The sequence below is a fragment of the Pleurodeles waltl genome, chromosome 1_1, assembly GCF_031143425.1.
Source record: "Pleurodeles waltl isolate 20211129_DDA chromosome 1_1, aPleWal1.hap1.20221129, whole genome shotgun sequence".
In the NCBI taxonomy this organism is placed as follows: Eukaryota; Metazoa; Chordata; class Amphibia; order Caudata; family Salamandridae; genus Pleurodeles; species Pleurodeles waltl.
This window is the reverse complement of record NC_090436.1, coordinates 535,971,727-535,998,847: the sequence shown is the minus strand read 5'-3', so window position 1 is coordinate 535,998,847 and position 27,121 is coordinate 535,971,727.

Below are 27,121 nucleotides of genomic sequence, written 5' to 3'. Positions count from 1 at the left end.
GATTAAGGTAGTAAGAGCCATGGCGTGCATTCATCTTGCCGCTAAATTCCTTTTTGGCATCCTTAGCTCGGATAGAATATATTGCATTGGCTTTTCAGGAGTTAATACATTTCATTGAGGCCATTGTTCCCTCAGGAAATAAAGGTTAGCTGGAAAGTCCCAATTAACAAAGGAGAGAGGGTGAGAAGGGTGACGGCTCACTCTATTTCCCCATCAAATTAGGCAAATAAATAAGAGAGAGCCCACTACCAAAGTCCTAAATTCTGTAATACCCCTCGCTCAGGTGAGTGGGGAATGCTACTAGGTTTTTAAAAGAATCCTCACCCTCTTGGAGATCCCACCCTAGCTGGAAAGTCCTCCACACGTAAAAAAGAGTATCATAGCTAAAACAAGCGTGACACAGCAAACAGGTCGGGATTTATTGAAAAGTGGGTGAATATGATACGGAGCAAAAGGTTATATGATTGGAAGGGAGAAATAATGCATAAATGCATGAAGTGAATGGGTGCTCAAATGCATTGATGAATGGATGAGTTCACAGACGAGTAAATGCATACATGGATGGGTGACTGCCTGGATGGATGAATGGGTACTAAAACTGACCAATAAGGATCGATAACTTCAACCTTGAGGGCCTTGCCACTTTTACGTGTCTGAGGATTACTTTTAATATGAAACTGGAATGGGTTGATCACACAGATACAGCTACTTTGAAGCTAGCAAATGTAAATAAGAGAGTACATTGTCCTTTTCAAATAGTAAATGGGAGACACATACAGGCCCCGATTACATGCACATGTGATTTTACCATTACTGTGCAGTAATATCGCACACGTATTGGGCAAATAAACCCCATTAAATGTGGTGTTACTGTGTTGACCTGATTTGTCTGGTCGTAAAGCCACACAGAATTCCCACTTCCATGGGTTTTATCATCCCATATTTTTCACCTACTGGTTGGTGAGGAAAAAGGAAGCTTTACTTTCTAGAGGAGGGCCTTGTATGCTCCTCGGTTAGGAAAAAAACATGGAATGAAGATTGTCAGCTGCTACAGCCAAACCCTCGTGCGATTTTTCCTCCTGGAATTAATGGCCGTAAAAACCGGGTATGGATCTCCTACACCTAGTAAACCTGGGTGTAAAACACTACAAATATCATTCAGGCACAGTGAAATTCCATGCCCTCGGGCTTATTTAATAATTCCTATTTTGGCCAGAGAACCTTGCTTTGTTAGAACCTCTAAATGGAATTCTCTTGACTAAAGACCCCTCTATAGCTTCTGACCAACGTCCTGAGGCTGTATTGCACACGGTTGGCTTTGCCACCTTCCTGCCAGCCTCTGACACTGACGTTGACTCTCCGCGCCGCATCTGGCCGTGTGCGCCAGGTGCTGCCGTTACGCTGCCTGACCCACCGGCCGCACTAGCCTCCTACCCTGGCTCCTGCTCATGGGGAATCCATACCCAGCTACCCTTATCAGCACTCCACCCATCTTCCTGACCCCCACTAAAGCCTAATGATTTTCTTTTGGCCTTTTTTGCCTTCCCCTCAGCCTCCCCCACTGTCCTTGCACAGCCTGGCCCACCTGAATTCCGTCTCTGCCACCAATTTGCGCTGTTCCTGAATCCTGACCTCTATATCAACAGACGCCCAATCTGCCCTAAGGGGTCACCCTGTCTCCCAAGACTCCACCCCCCAAAACCCAACTCTGACTGGCCCCCACGACCCAGCCCTAAATGACTCACCCATGGCTTGTCCTGCCAGCCTAGAGGCCCCTGCCCCAGCGCTAGCCCTCTTACCCTTTCCTTTTGTGCCCCCCAGCCCTTGGCCCTTACCACCTTTCTGACTTTTCACTGGGGGCCCACCCAGTGTGAGATCTAAAGGCTGTACCAGCCCCCAGGGATCACCATCCTCCTGTGTGTCCTGTGTGGGCTGCTCCCCCTGCTCAGTATCCTGAGCCAAGGGGCCTGCATCACCCCCAATAGCTCACCTCTCACCAGAACCTCCCCCCAGCTCGCCAGACTCTCCCTGATTGCCCTGTAGCCCCCCATCTATCACCACAGGCGGGGTGGACGCACTACGTCCCCACCCCTTTTTTTGCTTTTTGGGCATGTCCCTTACTGGGGAAAGGCAAGCGGCAGTTGTCGCTGCCACCCCTTGTGACGTTGCACGGGGTGCGTGCATCATGCCCATCCAGGCCTGGCTGAGGACGTCTAGCCTGAGTAGGTCTCCCCTGCCGGCTTCGACTAAAATGCAAAGCGCGGCATGAACCGCGTCTAAATCCTGTCCCGTGGCCATAATTACGGCCGCCAAAAACACCTCACAAACTGCACAAAAAAAACCCTACCAATCGAGCCAAACTTCTCGCAGCTTGACCACAGGCGATGAAGAGGCCGATCGTCCCATCCCCTTAAATACTGCCCCCTAACACCCTCCCCTGCCCTGCCCTCAGCCTATCCTAAATTGGGCCATCTTCTTCCTCTGCCCGAGAGCTCCCGCGGGAAGACTGCACTGCGCCCAGCTTCCAGCGGGGCCCCTATTGCAATGGCCTAAACCTGCAAGTTGGCAAGCAGGCGGCAACAAAGCTGTGAATCAGTGTGCTCGAGCCCCGCCTCCTGTGACATTGCACACAAGGGACAGACGGCATCCAGTGGGAGTGAGGCGGTGCTAAAAGAGAATTTGCGCGGGCATAGGGAAGGCTGCCTGACGGATTCAGAAATAGGAGAGCCACGCCCCCCCATTCAGTGAGCATTAAGCACCAAAGCACTGTGAGCACTGTGAGTACACTGGACTGGACTGGGGAACATTGAAGGTGAAAAGTATCACTGCATCATAGTGTTCATTTTGGCCTCAGGTCTATTATTGCTCCAAGCGTCTGGCTACTCCTGGCTAATCGTGGCTCCCCAGCCCCCAGCGTGCTTGTACTAAAAAAATCGCTTTGGAAGGGCTAGGGGTGGCCTGGAAGTATATGTAAACTCAAACTTGTTTATTAAGGTCACAGAATTACCAATGAGTGACCCTTAGTTCATGATCCCCTACTTGGACAGCAGGGGGACGTGCCATCCAGGAGAATCATTGTTATTGGTTAACATTTACATTAACCCAAAAAGGAACACCATCACAGTGGATAAGTTCATTTCAAACATGTTGTAACTAAAAACTGGCTGTCATTCAACAAACCGCCTAATCCCAGGAGATTTTCACCTGAATTTTAACCTGAATTTGTTCCATAGTCATGCAAGGAAGATACTGCAATAACTGGGTGTCTCCCGGATCAAAGCTTCCCCCACCTCAAACGGAGAGACAGGGTTGGCGAGAAGCTGGTAAGAATATGTGTGTTGAATTTACTCTGTGCTAAATGGCCATCTATAAGACGATTCACTTTCCTTTCCCTGGGATCTGCATGTTGCTGAACAAAGGCCCACCTCCCGGCATCACCAACTCAGAAAGCTATTATAGCACAGAGTTATGGTGAAGCCAGTCGGGGGAAAGTGAATTAGGGAAGGGAACAGCAGGGAGAGAGATCTGAAAAGGAAAGGTTAGAACAATATGCATTTACTCATTCATAGAAAATGTAAATCACTTATAGACTCTTGACTAAATGTGTCTCCGAGATATCAGGTGGAGACCTCTTCTGAATTGCGGGCAAAGCCCCTTGTAAAACACGAACTGAGATTCAAGAGATGGCAAGAATGTTGAATTATGATTTTACACAGAATATCAATCCTGTAATATTTATATATTCACAACATAAACCTTTGATCATGACTTAGAAAATCTCAAAGACTTAAATATGTTTTTTCATATCTTAAGTTATTCAAAGAACAATGAAAACTTTGATTGGTTCCTCTCCAAAATACTTTCACATTCATAACAATAAATGTCAAAAAAGGTTTTACTCATTAAAACCTAAAGCACCTTAATTAATAACACCAGGAAGTGTTTTTACTCAAGTTGTCTAAATCACTTAGATCGTTGTGCCACAAACCTTTTCCTTCTGTGAATTGAAGCGTCTTATTTCTGGGAACTGAAGCACCTAAATTATCATGTCCTGAGCGCTTTACGTCTAAGAACTGAAGCACTTGGAATTACTGAGCCAAAAGAGCGCTTTACATCTGTGAACGGAAACACCTTGAATCACGTGTGCACAAAGCGCGTTATCTCTGTGAACTGAAACGCTTTGAATCACTGAGCCAAAAGAGCACTTTCCATCTGTGAACAGAAACACCATGAATTACATGTGCACAAAGCGCGTTATCTCTATGAACTGAAACGCTTTGAATCACTGAGCCAAAAGAGCGCTTTACATCTGTGAATGGAAAACACCACCAATTACATGTGCACAAAGCGCGTTATCTCTATGAACGGAAACGCTTTGAATCACTGAGCCAAAAGAGCGCTTTAAATCTGTGAACGGAAACACCATGAATTACATGTGCACAAAAGCGCGTTATCTCTGTGAACTGATACGCCTTGAATCACTGAGCCAAAAGAGCGCTCTACATCTATGAACGGAAACACCATGAATTACCTCTTGGAAGTAATAACTTCCTCCAAACTTGGATTCAGCAAGGCCTTACCACCATGAGTACGACCTACTCATTTTTGGATGCACCATTGACTTTGGTTAGACGATACTCTGCCATTCAGAAACTCTGGACTTTTCCAGAGAAACCTCCACGAGGTCTGGCTGCATCGAAGTCTTTAAAATAGTGAGTGGAGTGCTTGGGTGTGGCTGGGCTTTATAGGCCTGCCACACCCCAAGATGGCCGCTGCCTCTAAAAACATGGGAAATGTAGTCCCTTCATAGGATAGCACTGATAAGTGCATCTTGTCCACCAATGCCCTGAACCTGCAGCTATGTGAGCTTTACCACAGGGCAGAGGACGATGATTGCCAATCTTGGACCAAGTGGGGATGACCAGTGGTGCACATAAAGCACTGCAGAGTTGCGCAGTGGAATTTCGGGCGAGACCTGGACCGCGCTTGGCCTTATTCCTGACATTCGCCCACAAAATGGACCAGTTCATTAAATATATTGGTCTCTTATATAGAATATACAATGTAAATTTTATATCTTGTATAGTCGCATAGTGGATGTTTAGTATTTCCCATATGCCGGAGAGAGATCATCACCCACAAATAATTAGAATCAAGAAGAATAGCCACAAGCCCACAAGGACACTCCTGGAAAATGCTTACACTGAAAACCTCAATCATTAAAAACTTGGCAGAAAATGCTGTAGAAACACTTACACTTTTAACTGAAAGAGAGACCATTCTGATATCAGACTGGGAAAACTTTACCAACTACTTGACATCTAAATACCTGTTGAAAACCTCTTATTAGGGGCATGTGTTCGGCCCTGGCAACAACCCAGTGATGCCTAGACACATTTGCACGCTGAGAACTGAAATCGGAAAAACGCTCAGGCAGTTAAAACATGCTCCAAAGTACCTAGACCTTTCATACGTCTCATGTAAAGGAAGAAGGACCTTAAAAAGAGAGAAAGAGAGGTATGGGCCTGCCAAGCTTCTGAATGATTCAAAATTAAAAGATACAAAGACATTTTGGAAGCTGTTCAACAACATTAAAATAGGTACAAGGTCAGCCCATAATGTAAATATCAGTGAGAATGAATGGGTCACTCATCTGGAGTTGCACTTAAGTGAAAGTATAGAAAAGGCAGCTGACCAGGGTCTCATTAGGGTACTCCTGTTTTACACACCACCACTGAACCGCTGGAGTATACAGCATCAGCAATTACTAAAATGATAGTAAAATCTCAACCCAGTTGTGCACCCTGGCCAAATAGAATTCCCCAAGCAGTTTTTTAACAAAGCTCCTCACCCTGGGCTAAGTACTTGGTTGTGCTTTTTAATAAGATCTTACAGACGTGGTTCACCCTGAGGAGTTGAAAATTGTCCACACAATTTTCAAAGGAGGAGCAGCTTCACTGCCAACTAACTACAGTTTAGTAGCCCTCTTGCACACTTAAAATACTTTTTGACGCGAGTACTTCATGTCCTAGAGGCATGGGTATTAGATACAAACAGGCTGCCATTTACCCAGACAGGTTTTGTAAAAAAGCAGGAAACACTAACCAACCTCGTGGCAGTAGGTCTAATCCTGAGTAGGGCAAATGCCAGCAACTCCCCACTGTACCTGTGCTATGTGGATTTTATAGCTGCATTTGATCACGTTCCACAGGACAACCTGTGGGCAAAACTGTTCCAGTGGGGAGTCCCACACAACCTTTTGAAAACAATAATGATGCTCAGGGACAACTGAGTCAAAATTAAGGTTGGTGATGGTACCCATCTGTCAAGAGAAGTGGGTTTAAAACAGGAGTGCGTCCTGGCACCTTTTCTATTTAATTTATACATTTCAGATCTCTCCCCAGAACTTGATGAGGTATCATTGCATGCCTCGAGCCTTAGTGTGGCTCAGCTGTCCAACATTCTGTATGCAGAAGATTTGCTCTTGCTCAGCAACACCAGGATAGGTCTCCAAAGATTAATAAACTGCCTGGCAATTTATGCAGCCAATAATGCTCTGGAGATCAACCTAAAGAAAACTAATAATCTTGTTAAATCGACACAGTTTGAATCAATGCAAATGGTGTCTCAATGGAACTAAAATTAAGGAAACTTCAGAATATGACTATCTAGGAGTGACAATTGATTCGAGGGCCTACTTTGCTCCACAAAGGAAAGCAGTAAAGGAAAAGGTGTTGGCATTACATTTTGCATTTTCAACATTATCAAAAACCATTCAAGGGCACAACCTTCAACCACTTGCCACAATAATGATGGCAAAATTGTTCCCTACACTCTCAAACGGGGCGCAGTGATGTTGGGCATAGATGCCACTTTGTTGGACAAACTTGTAGTAAAATCTTACAAACAAGCATTCCATATCTCAAGAGCTGCATCTCCCACACAAGTAAGGCTGGAGTTTTCATTAAGGAAGCTGCCCCTTGCTAGACCCGGAGCATTTATAAAATGCTGCCACAAACAGAGATCTGCCACTCAGGGAACACTAATCAACCTGTTTTGGACAGAAATCAACCTCCAGAGAGGAAAGGGTCTTTATAAATCGCACTTGGAGGAAGGCATAGAAAAACTTGGGCTGAGGGAGGTATGGAATCTGGATATAACTGCACACGCATTCAAGAAGTTGGTAAATAAAAGCATCAAGATGCGAAGCTGGCTCGAGGATAAAGGAGCAGTGGCCAAACATCTGCATTGGTGGCTGGTTCTGAATTCCTATGATAATCAAACGGAGCGGCCACTTTTAGCAGTTCCTCATTAAAAGTTAAGCAGAGGTTTCTGTATCTGACACTGGGAGAGCTCCCTAGTCTGGTGTTTACAAAAAAGTGGCATGAAAAAACCCTAGGGGGATATGCAATGCCACTTGTGCACCCAGTCCAATGAAACGCTCCTACATGTCCTCTGTATCTGCCCACGATTAGGACATCAGAGTAGGGCCCAGCTGAGGAAGGAGTTTAAGACATTGAGGGTCAGAACATGTAGGTTGTCAGTAATAAAGTCATTGGATTCACTGAACATTATGATCAACATCTGCCTGGTAGAGTTCTTGGACATCTTAAAAGATATTTTTAATTGATCCTCAGTGACCCACCAAGAGACTAAGGATGCTGTTTAGGATGACGTCCTTGAGGTTTTGAGTAGGTTCTTATTATACTAATGAGGCTACTGGATTTGGGTGGTAGGATTGCATGGAATGTGGGGTACTAAGTACAGTTCCACACCATGTGACACCTGTCGGCCTAATCCTAGTATTCCGGCTAACAGTCAGCACCTCACCTCTGTCCAAGAACAGGGATGATTGAGGCAAATGGGCGCATGACAAGGAAGACTCCTCAGGGGAATCGTGGTCGATCAGATCTCACCCCTTTCTCTCAGTTACGTTAGTCAAACACAGGCAAGGACAAACAGAGGCAGAATATAGTCCAATAAGGATTTATTGAAGTAACTGCATCTTAGATAAAATGGCATGTATTGCAATAACTAGGATGATAAAACACACTAAAAGCAAAATTGTGACGAGGAGAGTGAAACACAAAAACAGCCCCACCATATGGTCACTAGGAATGATATAGCTCTCCTACTTAAGCTATGTTAGAGTACAGTATAATAAACTTTAATCCACCCTTCAGATTTCCCTCCTGGGAAGACATCATCCCTCATACCTCAGTAAGGAGGCCTGTAGTCTAGAGAGACACCGTCCCAATGTAGGCCAGGGGTTCGGCAGTCTAAGCAAGCAGCTGTAGCGAGGCAATCAGCAATTAGCATGCAGTCGTGGTCATCTAGCTGGAATCTCCCTCTAACGTGTATGGGACAAAGGAGTGTCTTTATAATAAAACAGTCAACATTCTAAGAAAGGGTCCCCACGTAGAAATATGTGTGTTTCATTGAATGTTGGAGACGCAGCATACCACTTTTGCCAGCAACCCTTACAGAAAGCACAAAGTAAAATGAACGTCCTGCTGAGAACGTAATGCTTTCCTAGGTGAAAGAACAATTAGATAGAGAAGAATAACAGCAATGAGGCTATTGCTAGAAAAATAAAGCGATGCTGAATAAAATGTAACTGGGCTAAAGTGCACAACAACAGACCTAGTTTGCTTAAATAATGTGCCTAAAATTTGGCTAAAATAGCTATACAACAAGGAGGATATGGTGGCTAAAGTCTGTCATGACAGGCTGTTAGGGAAATGCAGGCAACATCACCCCTTTATCCTGTCTTGGGCAATGGCTTGGTATAGGTAGTCACATCAGGTTGCTAGGGAAATGTAGACATCATCAACTCCCCCTCCTCCTGTCCGTGACAAAGCTTTTGGTACAGGCTCATTGAATTGCTCACCGAAGTAACACATGCTACCCGAAGGGTCTGCCGGCAGCCTAGTATAAGACTCATTTTGCATGTTCTGTTCTACCATCTAATGAGGGTGTAGCCACTACGCTGGGTTGCCAGGTTGCTACATGCCCTTCCAGCTACCTTTTTGGTCAATTGTACGTCTTGGTGGGCAACCAGGGTGGCATAGGTTTTGCCATCATTTTTTCTGATATTTGCATCACGGCACTTAACCTGCTTTATTTGATTTCATTCATTGTTTGTTGTGTTATTAAATGTGATTGTAAAAATGTAAAGTTTACGGTTTTAATTAACTAATAAACAGTGATCATTCTGGGAGACAGGGGTATGGTGTGTGGCTCATTCACATCACGCACTACTATGGCCTTTCAAGTGGGCGATGGGCAGGAAACTTCAGGGAGCCATGTGTAGATGGCAGAGGAGGGCCAGAATTTGTTTTTGTGTAAAAATATGGCAGAATGCGTGCCATGACTTGGAAAAACGACATACTAGGATACGCTGTTTTAAAGCAACTGTACTGTAGAGACCGGAGACACAAATTCAAAAGCTCTGCAAGTAGGAACATTTAATATGAATAGTGTTTACTCTCCTTCAGTTGGTTATTTATTGATCATTTTGTAACTCTAGTTATTTTGCAGTGGATGCATAATCAATAATTTTGGTAGGCAATATATTAGATTTGGAAATTAAGTTTAGGAAAGATCTTGTTATCACGTAAAACTCTATAGTCCTTAAAATGCTTTGCAGTCATGAAATAAATGTCATTGTTCTGTTTCTGTGGTGGGCAATACTTTCCATGGCCTCCCAGCATATTTGTTGATAATAGGTTTGTCATAGGGGTCTCGCTAACTATTTGTTTTGGCATTTTGTATGCCTGTTCCTACACTTTTTCTTTAAAAGAAATCTTTCCCGAAGATGTTATCTTTTTCTAATTTGCTCGAGGGTGAAGGGGAAGCAGGGGCGTCCTCCAGTTCATCTGAAACTTTCACTTCCCTATCAATCTTCCCCTAAATACTCTGTCCATTTCACCCATTTTCAAGCAAGTTGAAAACGTAGTAGATTTTGTCCTTGCGGACTGCTCTGCTGCGGGACGGGACTAGCTGAGACAGCCCGCACAAAGGTTGAGTCTGTAGTGCTCTCATTTTGCATTGCCTGGCTCAACAATTTTAAAAGCCATGGACTTGATGGGCTGTATTAATAAAAAATAAAATAAAGCACCTTTACAATATTTTAACATGATGTTGGTTGCATGATTTCAATGGCAATATTTTCATGGCTTGGCTCATGCATGGGCTCTGAGAGCCAATGTAGATTCTTGGCTCTGTTTTGGTTCCTCTCTCTCTGTTAGTATGTTGGTTCCTCTCACTCTGTTAGTATGTTGGTTCACCCACCTCTACCCAGTCTTCAGCAGCAGTGATTTTCATGTCACTTTTGCTACTGATGAAAGATCCGTCTGTCACTGGCAGGCCAAGGCCTAAGAAAAGATTGGGTGGGGGAAGCCCATACAATTCTCACAGAAGCTATTTACCCATGTGCCAGTCATTGCAGTGATTCGTACCTCGTTGGGTGGCAGTCCAGGTTGTGACCACACCACAAGGCAAGATGCTGCTGCTTGCCAGTTTCCCTAAAAGTAATAGTTCTACAATCATAGCTAAAGATCTCTGCCTGCTATATAGAACTATGCTTGGCAGGTTTATCCTCAAAATACACCTATAAAGTTACCACAACTTAGTACTTTATTTTTTTAAATTACTGAGAACTTTAAAGTGATATTTGGTGCTGTATGTGGCATGCCCCCTCACTTACATGTGTTCAAGGGGGGTGGGGAGGACATATTCCTACAACCATGTTTAAAACTCTGCCCACAGTTTGGAAACTGCATTTGAACCACACCCAAGCATAGGTGTACTTGGCATAGTTCTGTGCTATGATATTTACGTTTGTGAATCACACTATAAAATATTGAAAAACATTGGTTTATATTTAAGGGTACAGCACCTCGCGCAAAAGGAAAAAATGGAAAACAAACAGGTATTTTAATTCAAGGACGGTATGCCAGTAAAGGAATAAACAGCAAAACCCTTTCACCCCTTGTTCCTGTTTCTTACCAGGATACCTCCTATCTGAAAGAAATGGAAATGTGTTAAACAGAATGATTACAAACTAAGGAAATACTGTATGGCTGCAAATAACACCATCCTAAACTGTTACTTGGCCAAGAGCACTCAAGTATAAGCTCAATATAAAAAGCAGAGCAGTTGACTTACTCAATGAAAACAATCCTTTAAAAATATTAGCCAACCTTACCTGAATTAAGATATCCGGTTATGTGAGGAAATGATAGATGCTACTAACAATGGATAAAATGTCTTTTTTTATATAGGGCCTGATTTAGAGTTTGGTGAAAGGGGTTACTCTGGGTTACTTTGTCACAAACCTAACGGATATCCCGTCCACCATATTACAATTCCATTCTATCCTATGGAAAAATAGTAATATGGCAGATGTGGACATTTGTGACGGAGTAACCCATCCGCCAAACTCTATATACGACCCATAGGCCCTCATTCTGACCCTGGCGGTCTTTGACCGCCAGGGCGGAGGACCGCGGGAGCACCGCCGACAGGCCGGCGGTGCTCCAATGGGGATTCCGACCGCGGCGGTAAAGCCGCGGTCGGACCGGCACCACTGGCGGGCTCCCGCCAGTGTACCGCCGCCCCATTGAATCCTCCACGGCGGCGCAGCTTGCTGCACCGCCGCGGGGATTCCGACCCCCCCCTACCGCCATCCAGATCCCGGCGGTCCGACCGCTGGGATCCGGATGGCGGTAGGGAGGGTCGCGGGGCCCCTGGGGGCCCCTGCAGTGCCCATGCCACTGGCATGGGCATTGCAGGGGCCCCCGTAAGAGGGCCCCTACATGTATTTCACTGTCTGCTGTGCAGACAGTGAAATACGCGACGGGTGCAACTGCACCCGTCGCACAGCTTCCACTCCGCCGGCTCGATTCCGAGCCGGCTTCATCGTGGAAGCCTCTTTCCCGCTGGGCTGGCGGGCGGTCTGAAGGCGACCGCCCGCCAGCCCAGCGGGAAAGTCAGAATTACCGCTGCGGTCTTTCGACCGCGGAACGGTAATCTGACGGCGGGACTTTGGCGGGCGGCCTCCGCCGCCCGCCAAGGTCAGAATGAGGGCCATAGTCTTTTCTCATTTCTAGGTGTGGCAGTACCTAGTTTATTTATTTTTATGGAATGCTCATGGAGTCAGCAGAGCCCTTCACAGTGCTAATTAAAATGTAACATGGTCACAAACCTCTGAAAACCCTGAACGTGTAAATGCCTTTGTGCCCTATGGCACATAGGGCCTGATTTAGATATTGACAGATGGGTTATGCTGTAACGATGGTGATGGATAGCCCTTTCACTGAAATCTAAATCCCATAATTTTCCATGGAAGTTAGATTTGGCGGACAGGAGATCCGTCACCGGTGTGACAGAGTAACCCATCCCCCAATATCTAAATCAGGCCCATACTCTTTAAGGTATCAAAATAGGTGTATGTTATTGACTACATCAGCTCCAGATATAGACAATGATAGCCTAAGGCTCTTTCTTGCATCTGGTGAAATGAAATCCGATAACTGCATGTCCCGGCATTAGCCAGACATTTTCCCCCTGTTGAATATCGGCACATTTCCTCTGCTGAATTTTAAAGAAGGAACAATCCAGAGGGTGTGAAGCTTGTAGCGCCACTTGTAATTGAGACCCCTGCATAAACAGGTTTTTGCGCTGGACGCAGTTTAAGAGGGCACTCGTAATCAAGGCCATAGAGTGCAACCCTTTGCATTGCTTATTATTTGTCTCTATAGCATCACATCCATGATATAATCCTTTTAAAGGCAAGCATATGTTCTAATGGAGGCTCACATAGCATGTGACGCATTGGTCGGTTTCCCATTAAAAAAAAATAGAACAGTGGTATTATGTGCCTACTGCAGAGATGTGTGTTTAATATGATGCCCCAAGTTCCCATTTTTAGTAAGATAGCTCTCTCCAATCGATGGACTAGCATTGTCGAAACATTTCGTGACCAGTGATTAAAAATTAAACATTTCTCACATACTGTTGGTGAGTACAAATGTTAACAAACTTTGGTATCCAGTTAAAATGAAGTATTTTTAACTGTCAAATAAATGTATAATTGAACCAAGTATTTATGTACAGTTGCCTGCAGATGAACAAATACATTTGAGGATGTTTTATTCTTCATAGTTCCTTTACTTAATCAAGCACTTCCACCACGGACAATATATTAGAGTTACATCAGTATTTTTTATGAGGGGTGTGGAAGTAAAACTAGAATTGTTTCTGCCCCTCCTCTGAGCTTCATCCATTAGATTCTACCAACAGCAGGTACACATTACATTCATTTGGCAGATTTGGACTGCAACTCTTTATTTTGTACACTTTCCGTATAACATAAAATGCTCCAGAAAATCCCCTTTCTGCTCCTATAAGAACAATGATTATGGGGGTCATTCTGACCCCGGCGGTCAGAGACTGCCGGGGCCAGTGTCGGCGGGAGCACCGCCGACAGGCCGGCGGTGCCCCGCAGGGCATTCTGACCGCGGCGGTTCGGCCGCGGTCAGATGCGGAAGAACGGCGGTCTCCCGCCGGTTTTCCGCTGCCCTTGTGAATCCTCCATGGAGGCGGAGCGCGCTCCGCCGCCATGGGGATTCTGACACCCCCTACCGCCATCCTGTTCCTGGCGGGTCTCCCGCCAGGAACAGGATGGCGGTAGGGGGTGCCGCGGGGCCCCTGGGGGCCCCTGCAGTGCCCATGCCAATGGCATGGGCACTGCAGGGGCCCCCGTAAGAGGGCCCCACTTTGTATTTCAGTGTCTGCTATGCAGACACTGAAATACGCGACGGGTGCCACTGCACCCGTCGCACCTTCCCACTCCGCCGGCTCAATTCTGAGCCGGCGTCCTAGTGGGAAGGCCGTTTTGCACTGGGCTGGCGGGCGGCCTTTTGGCGGTCGCCCGCCAGCCCAGTGCAAAACCCAAAATACCCCCAGCGGTCTTGCGACCGCGGAGCGGTATTTTGGAGGGGGGAACTCTGGCGGGCGGCCTCCGCCGCCCGCCAGGGTGAGAATCACCCCCTATGTGTTTTATCAACAGAGAAAAGCTAATTTACCAGACTTTGGAAAATACAACTGTTTGCAATTAAAACAAAATAAAATGCAGAATTCATAAAGCATAAATGTCTTGTGATGCCTCTCGGCTTTATATTGGAAAACAATGACTGAGGAAGAGAGAGAGAAGAAATGTGTCAGTGGAAATATGCATGTGATCAGACTATATACAAACCCATAATGCTTTGCTATATAACAATTAGTCGATGTCACCACTTGCTATTACAATGAGACAGAATGCAGAACCTTTTGAACTGATATAGAGAAAAAAGTGATTTTAAGTGACTAATTTCAAGAAAAATTTAACATTTTCTATATTATAATGTACAAGCTTGCAGATAAGAATACATTCTGTTTTGTCGTGGAGAGACTCTTATTTTGGTAATAAGACTGCTGGGTTGGGCGGCATTATGGTAACGAGACTGCTGGATCCTGAGCTGTGTGACAGCTGTTGGCCTAACCCTTCCGGCCAACTAGAAGCACCTCACCAGTATCCAAGAGTAAAGGTGATTTGTGGCAGGCCTTCGCATGATTTCTTGGATTTCTCATGGAAACTGTGGTGGTACAGATCATAAACCTTTCTCTCAGTCACACATGTCTCATACAGACAAAGCACAAACAGAAGCAGGACTAGGGTCAATACGTTTTATTGAATCAAATGCATTCTATGTAAAAAGGCATGTATATTGCGATTATAAGGATGATAAAACATAATAGAAGCAAAGCAGTGATGAGGAAAGTGAAACATAGGAAAAGTCCCACAATACTGTCACAATAATGGTTCAGTCCTGCCCTACTGATATTCTATACAAGAGCATGGCAATGTAAGCCCTAATCTGCTCATCATGCCCCCGGAAGGAACCCATCTCCACACCTGTGGTTGTAGGTAAAGAAGAGGTCTGCTGGTCTACTAAGAATCCTCCCACATGTAGGCAGAAGAGGTGTCAGATCTCTGATGTAAAGGGGGCAGTGAGATGTTTTATAATAAACATCAGATGTTCTGAGAAACTTCCCGATGTGACAACACATATATTTCTGTGTATAAAAGTTTGGGACATGATGAACGCTTTGGATCGGCAATAATTCATAAGCTTATATAGTCAGCCTTGGAGAAAACACTGAGTGAATAAATCATGCAAGAAAAGAATAACAGAAAGCTGCAAGGAGGAACAACTGCTAAAATAATAAAACATCTCCACTAAACAAAGCCTTTGCTAAAATAATAAAATGCTATGTATCTAAATGAAAGTGCACAAGCTGCAGGGCTAGCCTGAAAAAGGCTAAAATAATGTGCTTGTATACCAGCTAAAGCAACCTTACAACCTTGAGCTAACTTTATTTCTGACCATTTGGTGGCATGCAATCAATAATCTACTTTGCAGTCCTGTTGAATACTTGTTTGCAATGTTTGATAGGGAGAATACACTTCCTCCAAGATGCCATGGTTTGCAGATATCGTCTGAGTGGGTATTCTGAGGGTACTGCTCTGCATTCACTGCTGGCTACCTTCAGACTGTAAGTTGCTTTATTTCATCTGATCCCTACTTGGCTCTCTGTGTGATAGCCTCAGCTCCTTTCTTCCAAAGCAGTAATCAGTGTGATTGAATCCGGTGTCTCCTATCCCAAGAGAGTTGGTACAGCTAGCCGAGAGCTCCACCAGCACCCGGAGGATGCTGTCATCCTTGCCAGCCACATGGCTGAATAAGGACCAACGGTGTCAAAACTGATGCCTCTACCATTATCTGGAGTTAGTGGTGTGAATAAGTCAGTTTATGGTTGAGCAGCATTGAGACAGGCTGACAGCCTTGTTGTCCCTTTCAAAATCCGTAGAGCTGAGCAATGACCCATGAAAGAAGAAGGCAGCCCTTTCAAAGGAATACCCCTGCAAATAAATGCATTGCACCGCCAATAGCAGTTCAAGGGTATTCACAGTTTGTGCATTGCACTGGAAGCACTACATAGGCAAACTAATATACCTTATAGCCACTAATATGAGTGAATCCAATACAAATTACTGGAATATAATGCATTCCTGTACAGCTATCCATTGGCAAAGTCCATAAGCAGTCACCCTCCCAAAAGGTCACCAGCTAAATTTTTGTAAGTCATTTTACATGATGTTCAGAGAAATAAAAAGGAAAGGGACTACAATACAAAAGACAAACACAGAAGTTCAGAAAGGAGTTTTTTTTTGCATGCCCCCAATTTCTTTCTTTTTAAAATATTTTATCTCACTTAATTATAGTTCCGTCAATCGTTAATTTTCTCAAAATTCTCTTTTTTGCTATTTAGTCCTATTCAAGATATTGTTTGTTTGAACCCTGTCCTTTGCTTTAGATTGTACCGACAGACAACTTTAACTGTCTAGCAAGAGCTTATATCCTAACACAACACACAACAACGCATACACCATCCACATATACTGTGAGCAATTGGGCCATTGGTTGAGGGGGGTGAAACCCGGCTCAAGCAACAGCCACAATCCCTGTCAAGGTGAACCATAAAAAGTCACTAAATTAACCTGTGCTTAACTCGCTGGTAACTTGATACAAATTAAGTCAGGCTTAACTTAGATTCAATGTGTAAAGTATTTATGCAGCACTCAACTCAAACAGTAATATTGTGAAAACACAACACACAGACAATTGCCAATTCCACACCAATTTGTAACAAAAATAGAGCAATATGTAATACATTATTGGACACCAGATTCCAATCAGTAGAACTGGACATAAGCAATTCCAAATATTTGAGGTAAGTATAGCACCTAAAAGCACAAACTGCGATTTGCAGCTATCTAGTCCTGTGAGACCAGGTTAAAGAGAAAATGTAGGCAGACCATGATGGAGTGTGGGCCGGAATCAAGGATCGGGTTAGTCTGGCTGAAAAAGTTACTGTATAAAGTCTAGTGCAAAGAGTTCCATTTGCAGTGGAGGAGGCCGCGAGGAGCAGGGAGAGTGCCATGGATGGTAGATCATTTTGTTGCTGTCTGGGAGCAATGCACAAAGGCCAACTACCAACTACACATCTAGGAACAGGCCACAGCACCAAATAGTTAGGAAATGAACATGCTAACTTTCTAAAAGTGGCATTTTCAAAATTGTGATATAAAATCCAAGTTTGTCATGAAAGGGTTTTTTATATTATAATTCCTTAGATACCAAACATGATTTTCCTACCTGCTTCCAATCAAACATTAGCACTTATTAAATGTAATAAAAAAAACAATGTTATTTCAATGGGAGTGGTAGGCCATGCGATAGTGAAAAATGAATTTGAGAGTTTTTCATTGTTCTTCATTACCAGAACTTGTAAAACTTAAAAGTACATGCCCCACATTTTAAATACACTGCATTCTGGGGTCCTCAGTGCGTACCCTGGAGTGACTTATCTGTATTACCAAAGAAGGTTTACGCCTTGAAAATGGTTTACTTTGCCAGATCGAAATGGCAGTTTAAAACTGCACATAGGCTGCCATGGCAGGCCCGGTAGTAGCATTTAGTTTTCCAGCCCTGGGTATATGGTATACCACTTTATTAGGGACTTAAAAGTAAATTAAATATGAATATTTGGTGTAATCCAATTTTACCCTGTTTACAGGAGTGCACACTAGCACTTTAGCCCTGAGTAGCAGTGGTAAAGTGTGCAGAGTCCCAGAGGCAACAAAAATAATTTCACCAAAAGAGGAGGAATGAAGGCAAAAAGTGTGTGGTAAATCCATGCCAAGGATGTCAGGTCTAACACATACATATGTCCATATGAATACAAATAGAGAAAGAGGGATTTGGACAGCTACTTTCGTTCATTAGCTAGTGTGATTCAGATGGTTTTAGGCATTGGTCTCAAGGACCACCCATCATCATTGGTATCATCTCACAACATTTTGGGATGAGAACTACGTTACAAAGTAGTCCAGTCAGCAATATTGATATTAATCCCTTTGTAATATAGTTTTCACTTTTTATGTGAGAGGCACCATTTCCAAGCTATAGTTGCTTGATCCCCCCGCTCATCTCTTGCTTCTTGGCACACATAAACAAATTCACTTGTATTGAGCAGCATTCATCATGAGCAGCAGAAATATCACATACCTTTGCAACCCAGGGCTTCCCCACGGTGGCCACCCTCTCAGAGGCCAGATTTCCGTACAGTAGGTGGTATGCGATGTAGCTGCTAAGGCCATGGAACCAGTACATTATCAGTTAACAGTGCTTTCCCTTACCCAGATGCCACATTCATAGTTTGCCATTGTATTTGGCAAAGAGGCTGAAGACTTGTTGTAAAGTACTACTAGTAAGAGTATGGGCGCAAGTGCAATCTGAACAAGATGGGGGTAGACACAGGTGACTGCTTTCAACAAATTCAGAAGAATGGCCAACGTGGGCCCTAAACACATTGACCCCTAAACAGAAGAAGCCACTGCACAACAAGGAGGAAACAGGCCACCTGATAGGCAGCAAGGCCTGTGCAGAGGCTAGGATGGACCTGGAGGCTCACCCAGACAAACTATTTGCAGCAATATGAGACACTAAGAAGGCTTTGGAACATAAAATGGAAGGCAGAGGGTCCCAGCTGCTCAACTATATGTGGAACAGTGGTTATTGTTCATTGAGTTTAGAGGGAAGGTGTCAAATATCTTTATGGTGGAACATGCATGTATGGTCCCAGGGTGCCCCCCAGTGCCCGATGCCCCCCTGCCCTCATGTGGCAAGACTGCTTGACTTCTGAGAATGGGACAACATCCTGTAAGTGACGTTATGTTTTGTGGCCTGTCAAATCGATGGGAGACCAGTAAGCATCTACCGGGACTATACCAATGCAGTACAGCGACAGTGTGAAATGTTACACACATGGACTACGCTCTGCTCTTCCTAGCCAGATGTAGGGTCACAGCCTGGAAGAAGTCCCTAATGACTGATAGCGTGCTTTACAAATACACATAACATAACACAACTTTTTCACTACTCTAGCGGTGATGTGGAAATAGCTAGATAGAGGCCAACCAGGAAAGGACTGGTTCTCCACGATGGGAGACATAGGAATCGAGACATGAGTCTCACCTTCGATTCAGGACAGCACTTCAAATGATAAGGGTGAACTGGAGAAAGCATGATTTCTAAAGGACGTGCAACAGGCAAGTGTGTGGTTCGCTAAGAATAAATGGGCAGTCCCTGACAGAGACTGAAGGATCTAGTGAGTGCACTATCACCTCAAGGGAGGACATGCATGATGCCAACTTACCAGTGATCACTCCAATGAAGGCAGAGGACTTACTTTGATAAATTCTGTCTGGGTGGAATGGCTGGCTGGTTCGATTAATGGGGTGGGGATGAGATAATTGGCCTATGTGAGTACCCAGCACATGGGATTCTGCTTGCGGGCACAAGCTCTGCCTGTAACACAATGAACCTCTTCTTTATTACAATTGGTAGTGTACAGTACTCTAATGGGTGGACAACAGGCATCTTGAGCACTGAGCAGGCTAGTAGTTGTAAACTCCCCACACAAAGTGATAGAGTAGAGCTAATCAGGAGGAGTTGTTCAAGTTTCTATGGTACTTACAGGCTAAATCAGTTTTGTCACACTGTATTGGCCCAGCTGTGGGCACATCGGATGAAAACCCATTGGAGTTTAGGGTTCTGGGAGCCCTCACACCTACACTACACTGCTTAACCACAGTCAGACCCCATTCTGTGACTTGAGAGAGAAATGGGTCCAGGATTTGGGCAGGCTGGAGGATGATGATTGGGAGGCAGCGTGCAGATATCCCAGTGAGGTCCCAATCAGAGTGAAACTGCTGCATAAAGCTTACTTCACTAGAACCCTGTTATTCACCATGGGCAGGACAACCACTGATGAATGTTTGCAAGGATGTGGAAAAAGGGACACTTTACTACACGCTGTCTAGAAATGTCCGCATGTCTGCCAGTTTTGGATAGGTATTCAGCGCAAACGTTCAAAGGCCATAGGTGAGTCGATAACACTTACTCCCAGTTGATAATGCTGAGAGTATGGGAAGATTTAACCCTGAACATATACTTACTCCTCATGTTTAACACTTTGCTGGTGGTAGCCAGCCAAGATATAATACATTGTAGGGGAAGGGCAAATGGCCCAAAAGTAAGAATGTGGGCTCCTAATATGGACTGGTGTCAAAAGGCTTAAGGATTTTGGGGTCCCTGGGCCAAATGTATTTTGGGGGGTGCTTTTTGGAACAGCTGTGAATTTATGATCAAATTTCAGCTCTTTCATGCTCTCTTTGGACAAGTCACTCACAGTGCACAGACGCACTCGTCCAAATAATGAATATATTTACATCAAATCTTCAGGGATAGTGATGTGTGTTTTTAATATTGTAACACAGCAGCAGCTCATTAATATTATTGCAAAAAGTCTCTGTGACATCCTCCCATTTCGTATATCTCATGTATGGTTTTGATCTAAAAAACTTTTTTATGGATATTGCATGAAACATAAACATACAATTTTACTGCACAATGTCTATAATAGACTTTCACACATCATCCACATTAAAATATATTGAAGGAAAACAGTATTAAAAAACAATCTGTTTAAGGATTATTCTATGTCATTAGGGCAACACACTCTGCAGAGCAGAGCTGGTTCTTTCAGGGGACCCCTGAAAGGCTGGGTCCCTGGCCCAGAGCCCACTTTGCCCATACCTTAAGTCGTCTCTGTGCACCACTCTATCATCGTGTTGGCCTTGTAAAGTAATGTTTGATTTGTAAATTTCAGCATAAGGATTGATGTTGTGTTCTAAGGTTTTGTCATGTTTTTATAAGACAAAATGCTGAATAAAACTGTTTTAAAAAAAAAATAGTATGCCTTTGTATTTACAATATCTGAAATAGTGCAGGCAGTTGTGCAGAGGTGGACCAATCGCTGCTTTTCCTTCCAGACCGTGGTGTTTCAGGCTAAATGCTGGGACTGCCGACATGCTGCACGGAATGGAAAAGATTTGTTCCTGCCTGCTTCCTCTTCTGCACCTGTGACATGGGATCTTGACATCTACACACAATCACAGCCCCTCTGAGAGCAAGTTGAGCCCAGTGGTAAGCCCCGTAGTGGATCCCATTATGATTTTGTGCAGCTAGCTTTATCTATTTGTGGCTACGTTTTCCCGATATTGGACGTGGTTCTTTTGTGCGAGTAGCAGTAAAACGTGACTTGAAATGCCCTTTTTCAAATGATGTTTGTTATAAATGGGGGTCTCTGGTTGGCAGTCAGTCTGCACTCGGTCCAAGTAGGAACCCTCACTCTAGTCAGAGTAAGGGAGTTACACTCCTAAGACAACCCCTGCTCATCCCTTTGGTAGCTTGGCACATGCAGTCAGGCTTATCTCTAAGGCAATATGTAAAGTATTTGTACCAACAAACACAGTAATACAGTGAAAACACTACGAAATGGACACTACACCAGTTTAGAATAGTAGGCAATATTTAACTAAATCAAACAAGACCAAGACGACATTGCAAGTGAGGCCAATCGTTGTTTCTTCTCCAGTCGGGTAGGCGATGTGTCATTCTTCACCCCTGCAAGAGAGCAATGCATCGATTTCCAGACAGGACACCTCGGATCCTGGTCGCATGGTGATAGAAAACTGCACTGCGTGAGGTTTGTGTCATTTTCAGCAGCCGCAATCAAGTGTTTGCATTGTCTCTCCAGCTGCAATGCAGGAGATGTGTTGGCAGTGATCTGCAAGGCGGTGGCACATCGTTTTTCAGCCATGTTGCAGGTGATGCGTCCATATTTTTCCTGCATGGCTTCCTGTGCATGGATTTCCGTCCTTGTACTACCAGCTTCAACTTTCACGGGCCCAGGGACTGAATAGGGAACCACTTGGCAAGGGAGGATTCTCAGCAGAGAGTCCAGGTGCTGGCAGAAGAAGTCTTTGATGGCCCTGAGACTTCAAAACAGGAGGCAAACTCAGGCTAAGCCCTTGGAGATTCTTCACAAGTAAGAATATACCACAAAGTTGAGTCTTTGTCCTATTTCACAGGCAGGAACAGCAACTTCAGGATAGCCCACCAAAGCATAGTTATAGGCAGGGGCAGCACTTTTCCTCAGCTCTTCAGCTCTTCTCCTTGGCAGAAGTTCCTCTTGGTTCCAGAAGCAAATCAAAAAATCTGGGGTTTTGGGTCCACTATTTTATACCCCTTTTTGTCTTTACCCCTTTCTGAAGTAGGCACACCTCAAAGGAAAATCTGTGTTGTTCACAAGATCCTGTCTTACCCAGGTCTGGCACATACCAGGAGGTTGGACACTGCATTGTGTGAGGGCAGGCACATCCCATTCAGGTGTAAGCAACCATTTCTCCCTCCACTCTAGCCCAGATGGCTCATCAGAATATGTAGGCTAAACCCCAGTTCCCTTTCTGTCACTGTCCAGTGGAGATTCACAAACAGCCCAACTGTCAGTCTGACCCAGACCAGGAATACACAAGCAGGAACTTTCGAAAAGTGGCATTTTCAAACAGACAATATAAAAAACAACTTTACCAAAAGGTGTATTTTTAAATTATAAGTTCAGGGACCCCAAACTCCAAATCTCAATCTGCTCTCAAAGGGAAACTACACTTAAAATATATTTAAAGGCAGCTCCTATGTTAACCTCTGAGAGAGATAAGCCTTGCAATGGTGAAAACAAAATTTGGCAGTATTTCACAGTTAGTCCATGTAAAACATCAGTACATGTCCCACCTTTAACATACACTGCACCGTGCCCATGGGGATACCCAGGTCCTATCTTTACAGATGCCTTACATGTATAAAAAGGGAAGGATTGGTTCTGGCAAGTGTACACACAGACACTGCAGTAGCAGGTCTGAGCCATGTTTACAGGGCTACTAATGTGGGGGGCACAACCAGTGCTGCAGACCCACTAGTAGCATTTGATTTAAAGGCCCTGGACACCTCTAGTGAACTTTACTAGGGACTTACAAGTGAATCAAATATACCAATCATGTGAAAGCCAATTACACATGCAATTTAAACAGGGGCACTTGCACTTTAGCACTGGTCAGCAGTGGTAAAGTGACCAGAGTACCAAAAACAGAAAAAACAGAGACCAGTACACAGTCAAAATATGGGAAGCAGAGGCAAAAAAAGATAGGGGAGACTACACCAAGGATGCCAGGCCTAACAACCTTTGTTATTAAGTGTTAGTTGCTGCAATGACAGATGCTTTGCAAAATCAAAGAGAAGTGGACCTTTAAGGACACTATTTTAAAGTGTAGACCTCACTAGCGGCAAGTTCTACATCAGAGTTTGTGCTTTTGTGAGAGATAAGCTGAGAGTTAAGTGCTTTATATATTATGTCAATTAGGAAGATGAAATTTGTCAGGACTAAGCTTTCAACACTCAATGTTAGAGCGTCAGGGCCCCTTCCAGTCTTAGAAAGACCGCAGCCCATGTCACAGGCCTAGGTCATGGCGCATAGGCATGATCTGTGTTCACATATGACAAAAAATTGTTACCAAGGCCCCAGCTATCATTATAGCTGGGGCACTCAGGGCTGGAGTACACATCCATTACCGTGCAAGGGACCTTTCTGTCACAACTGCCTTCCTGAAGTTCCTTAACTCCCAGCTATATTCTAAGCTTTATGTTTCATTTCTGTGTGTGCACCATCAGTGCCAGCTGAGACATGTAGATACAGTAGCCTTGCAAACCCAGCGTCTGTCCTAGTAGCCAAATCAAGGTGTTAGAGAATAAACATGATTAATATAAAAATGAGTAACTGAAACAAAATAATTAATGTGCATTAAAAGGCCCAAATAGAGAAATATGTGTTAGAAAATAAAACGTGCATGTTTAAATTGTGGTCAACATGGTGTCCGTCACATAGATTTCTATGTGAATTAATAAAAGTCTGTGAAAATATATTTTGATTAATTTTAACTACATGTACTGACAAAAGATGATTAATATTATTGTATTACAAAACTAATGATTTGGAATTATTAGAAATGTTTTATTCTTCATGTATTAGCATTAGTAGAAAAGCCTACGTTTTAGTATTTTTCCAGAAGCACAGTGCTGAAATGTTATGCTGACTTTACTGAAATGCTTTCGAAAACATTGTTTATTAGCTGTTTGTTCTGTACATCCTTGTGATAAATATTGCATGTTTGTTTTTTTATTGAGGTTTGCAATATTTAAGCAAAAACATACAGTATACTTAGAGAAGGTTATTAGGTTCTGCTATGTTCCTTTCAGTCAACTTGTATTTAGCTCCCCTACCCTTCCATCCCTAGCCCCATGCCGCCGCCCCGGGCTTGAGGTGTATCTTTGTCGAGTGTGATTGGTGTGTATGTGTGCGTCTATCATCAATCAGCCTAGGAGTGCGTGATGTCTGCAGGTCTACTGATCTAGCGTTTCTAAAGTTCAATTAGCCTCTTTGGTCATCGAGTGGTATTATTGGCTAGTGGCTATTGGTGAGGTCCCTAGGGAGCCACTCAGGGTCAGCCGGCCCAAATTTTTAAGGTAATCTACCAAGGCTCGCAATTTTGTGCTAAGTCTGGTGATACTCTGCCCTCCCTGGCCTCTCGTGTTAGTATCATACTCTCATATTCCGCCCAGAGCTCTAATTACCTCTTCCAACTTGCAAGTCTAGGGCCAACCGGGTGCTTCCAGTTGCTTGTTATCTCCCTCTTTGCTAGTATATATGCGAGATCCTATAGCCCACTGGGGGCCATATTCTTGGGGGTGTGAGGGAACCAATGAAGAAGACAATGCCCAGGTGTGCCAGGGACATCCTGAGACTGGACCAAAGCCATGTAGGCTGTTAATTCCCTCCAATAGGTGGTTAGATTCAGACAAGACCACATCCTATGTAGAAACTCAGCTGCTGCCTCCCCACATCGTGGGCACCTGGCATCCAGTATTTGAAAGTGTTTTCAGAGACACCTAGGGGTAAGATAGGCCCAATGTAGTATGTAGAAGGTTATTAGTTTAAATCGAGCATTTCTAGATACCTTTGGTGCTCTCTCTAGTATTAGTTCCCAGTCCCTCTCTGGTATTGGGATCCCCAGATCAGTCTCCCACTTTATTCGCAGAGCCTCCAGGGGGAGCGATGCTCCTGCTCAGATTGCCCCATATAGGTAAGTTACCGCCCTGAAAGTACCGTCTGATACTATTATGTAGTTATTGACGCCATGGAGCTGTGGCTCCGTTCGCCCAGTGTGCCAATGCTTTTGAATAGTGAGTGTAATAGCATGATATAGTAAGAAATGGCCACGTGGGAGGTGGTACTGCTGAATCCCCTCAAAGGGGAGAAGCTCCCCATCCCTGTAAAAGTCCCCCATTCATGTAGCTCCTGTGTCTACCCAGGATGTGATGCCCCCCAGTGTCCCTGATGGGGCACCCATAACAGCCAAGCCATTGGTATGTCAGGAGAGTAAGGAATGTCCGTACCAGTTTATTGGAAACATCTCTTCCACCATTTTCGTATCACGTGGACCTCAGGAGTGTCTGTATGAGTGGATCCTGTGAATTTCAGTAGGGTACCCACTAGTTGAGGAAGGTGTGAGACTGTTGATTTCATACTGCTGTTCGATGTTCTGCACCCCTCTCTCCACTGGGTAAGCCATTGCAACTGGGCCACCAGATAGTATGACTCATAGTCTGGGTCCATCAGTTCCCCCTCCGTTCGAGGTCTTTTCATGGTGGCCAGGGCCACTCAGCGCCTCCCAGGTCCCCATAGGAGTGCAGTGATCAGGGAATCCCGCTCCCTGAAGACTGCAGCTGGGATCCAAAGCGGTAGGACCACAAAGTAGTATAGTAGCCTAAGCAGGGCCACCATCTTGAGCAATGCTATTCTCCCTCACCATCGACAAAGGGAATGTCTTCCAGAAGTCCAGACTAGTTTTCAGCGCTCTAGTGGCTTTGCCTATATTGCCCTCTAGTAGATCATCTCTATTGTGGTAAACTCTGACTCCTAGGTAGGATGTGCAACTAGTTTCCCATGGAACATGTCCTAAGTTCTCAGGTGGGTCTCTGCAGTCAGTGGGAAGAGTTGCAATTTTTGCCAATTCATCTGTAACCCTGGGAGCAAGCTGAATTTTTGTAGGAGTGTCCTGGCCCCCCTTAGTTCCAATGCTGTGTTTCGCAGAAACATGAGCAGATCATCTGCATAGAGCGCTATGCCATGGGCAGTATCACCGTGCAGTAGTCCCTGATACCAGTGAGCTGTCTGTGCCTGGCTGGCCAATAGCTCCAAAGACAGTGCAAACAGCAAGGGCAAGATGGGTCAACCCTGGTGTGTGCCTCTCTCCACTCTATATAAGTCTGAAATCACGGTCCCAGTCCACACTCGGACTCTGGGGTATGTGTACAGCAGCTGCGTCCATCCAATAAACCCATCCCCAAGTCCCATATGCTCTAATACTTCATACAGATATTTCCATTCCAAGCTGTCGAAGGCCTTCTCTATATTGACAGCTAATGCGGCAGCCAATATTCTATCTCGGATGTCCGCGTTGAGGGGATTGATATGACGGCGGACATTCTGGGCTGTGTTCCGTGTGGGGCTAAATCCTGATTGGTCTATGTTGACTAGGCGAGTCATGAAAGGCAGCAGTCTCTCGTGAGGAAATGACTGAGGATTTTATAGTTCGTATTGAGCATTGACAGTGGCCTGTAGGCCTTGCAGCAGTTTGCCAGGTTCCAGCAGCTGGACTATCAGCACTTCTTTGGTCGTGTTCAGCAGGCACCTTTGGTCTTTAACTATTTTGTATAGTGTCACAAGTCTGGGGACAAGGTTGTCAATGTATGTGGCATAGAATTCTATGGGAAGTCCATCTGTGCCTGGGGTTTTACCTCTTGCAAGACCTTTTATGGCCGCTCGAATTTCCGCGATTTCGATGTCCCCCGTCCAATGCTTCCTTTTCCTCCCCGGTGGGGCTCCGGCTTAGTAGAGGTTCCAGGAAGGCCCATAGAACAGCCTCCCTACCTTGTGTTAGGCTGGTGTAGAAAGAGGTGAAGTATCTATAAAAATGTTGGTTGATTTCTTC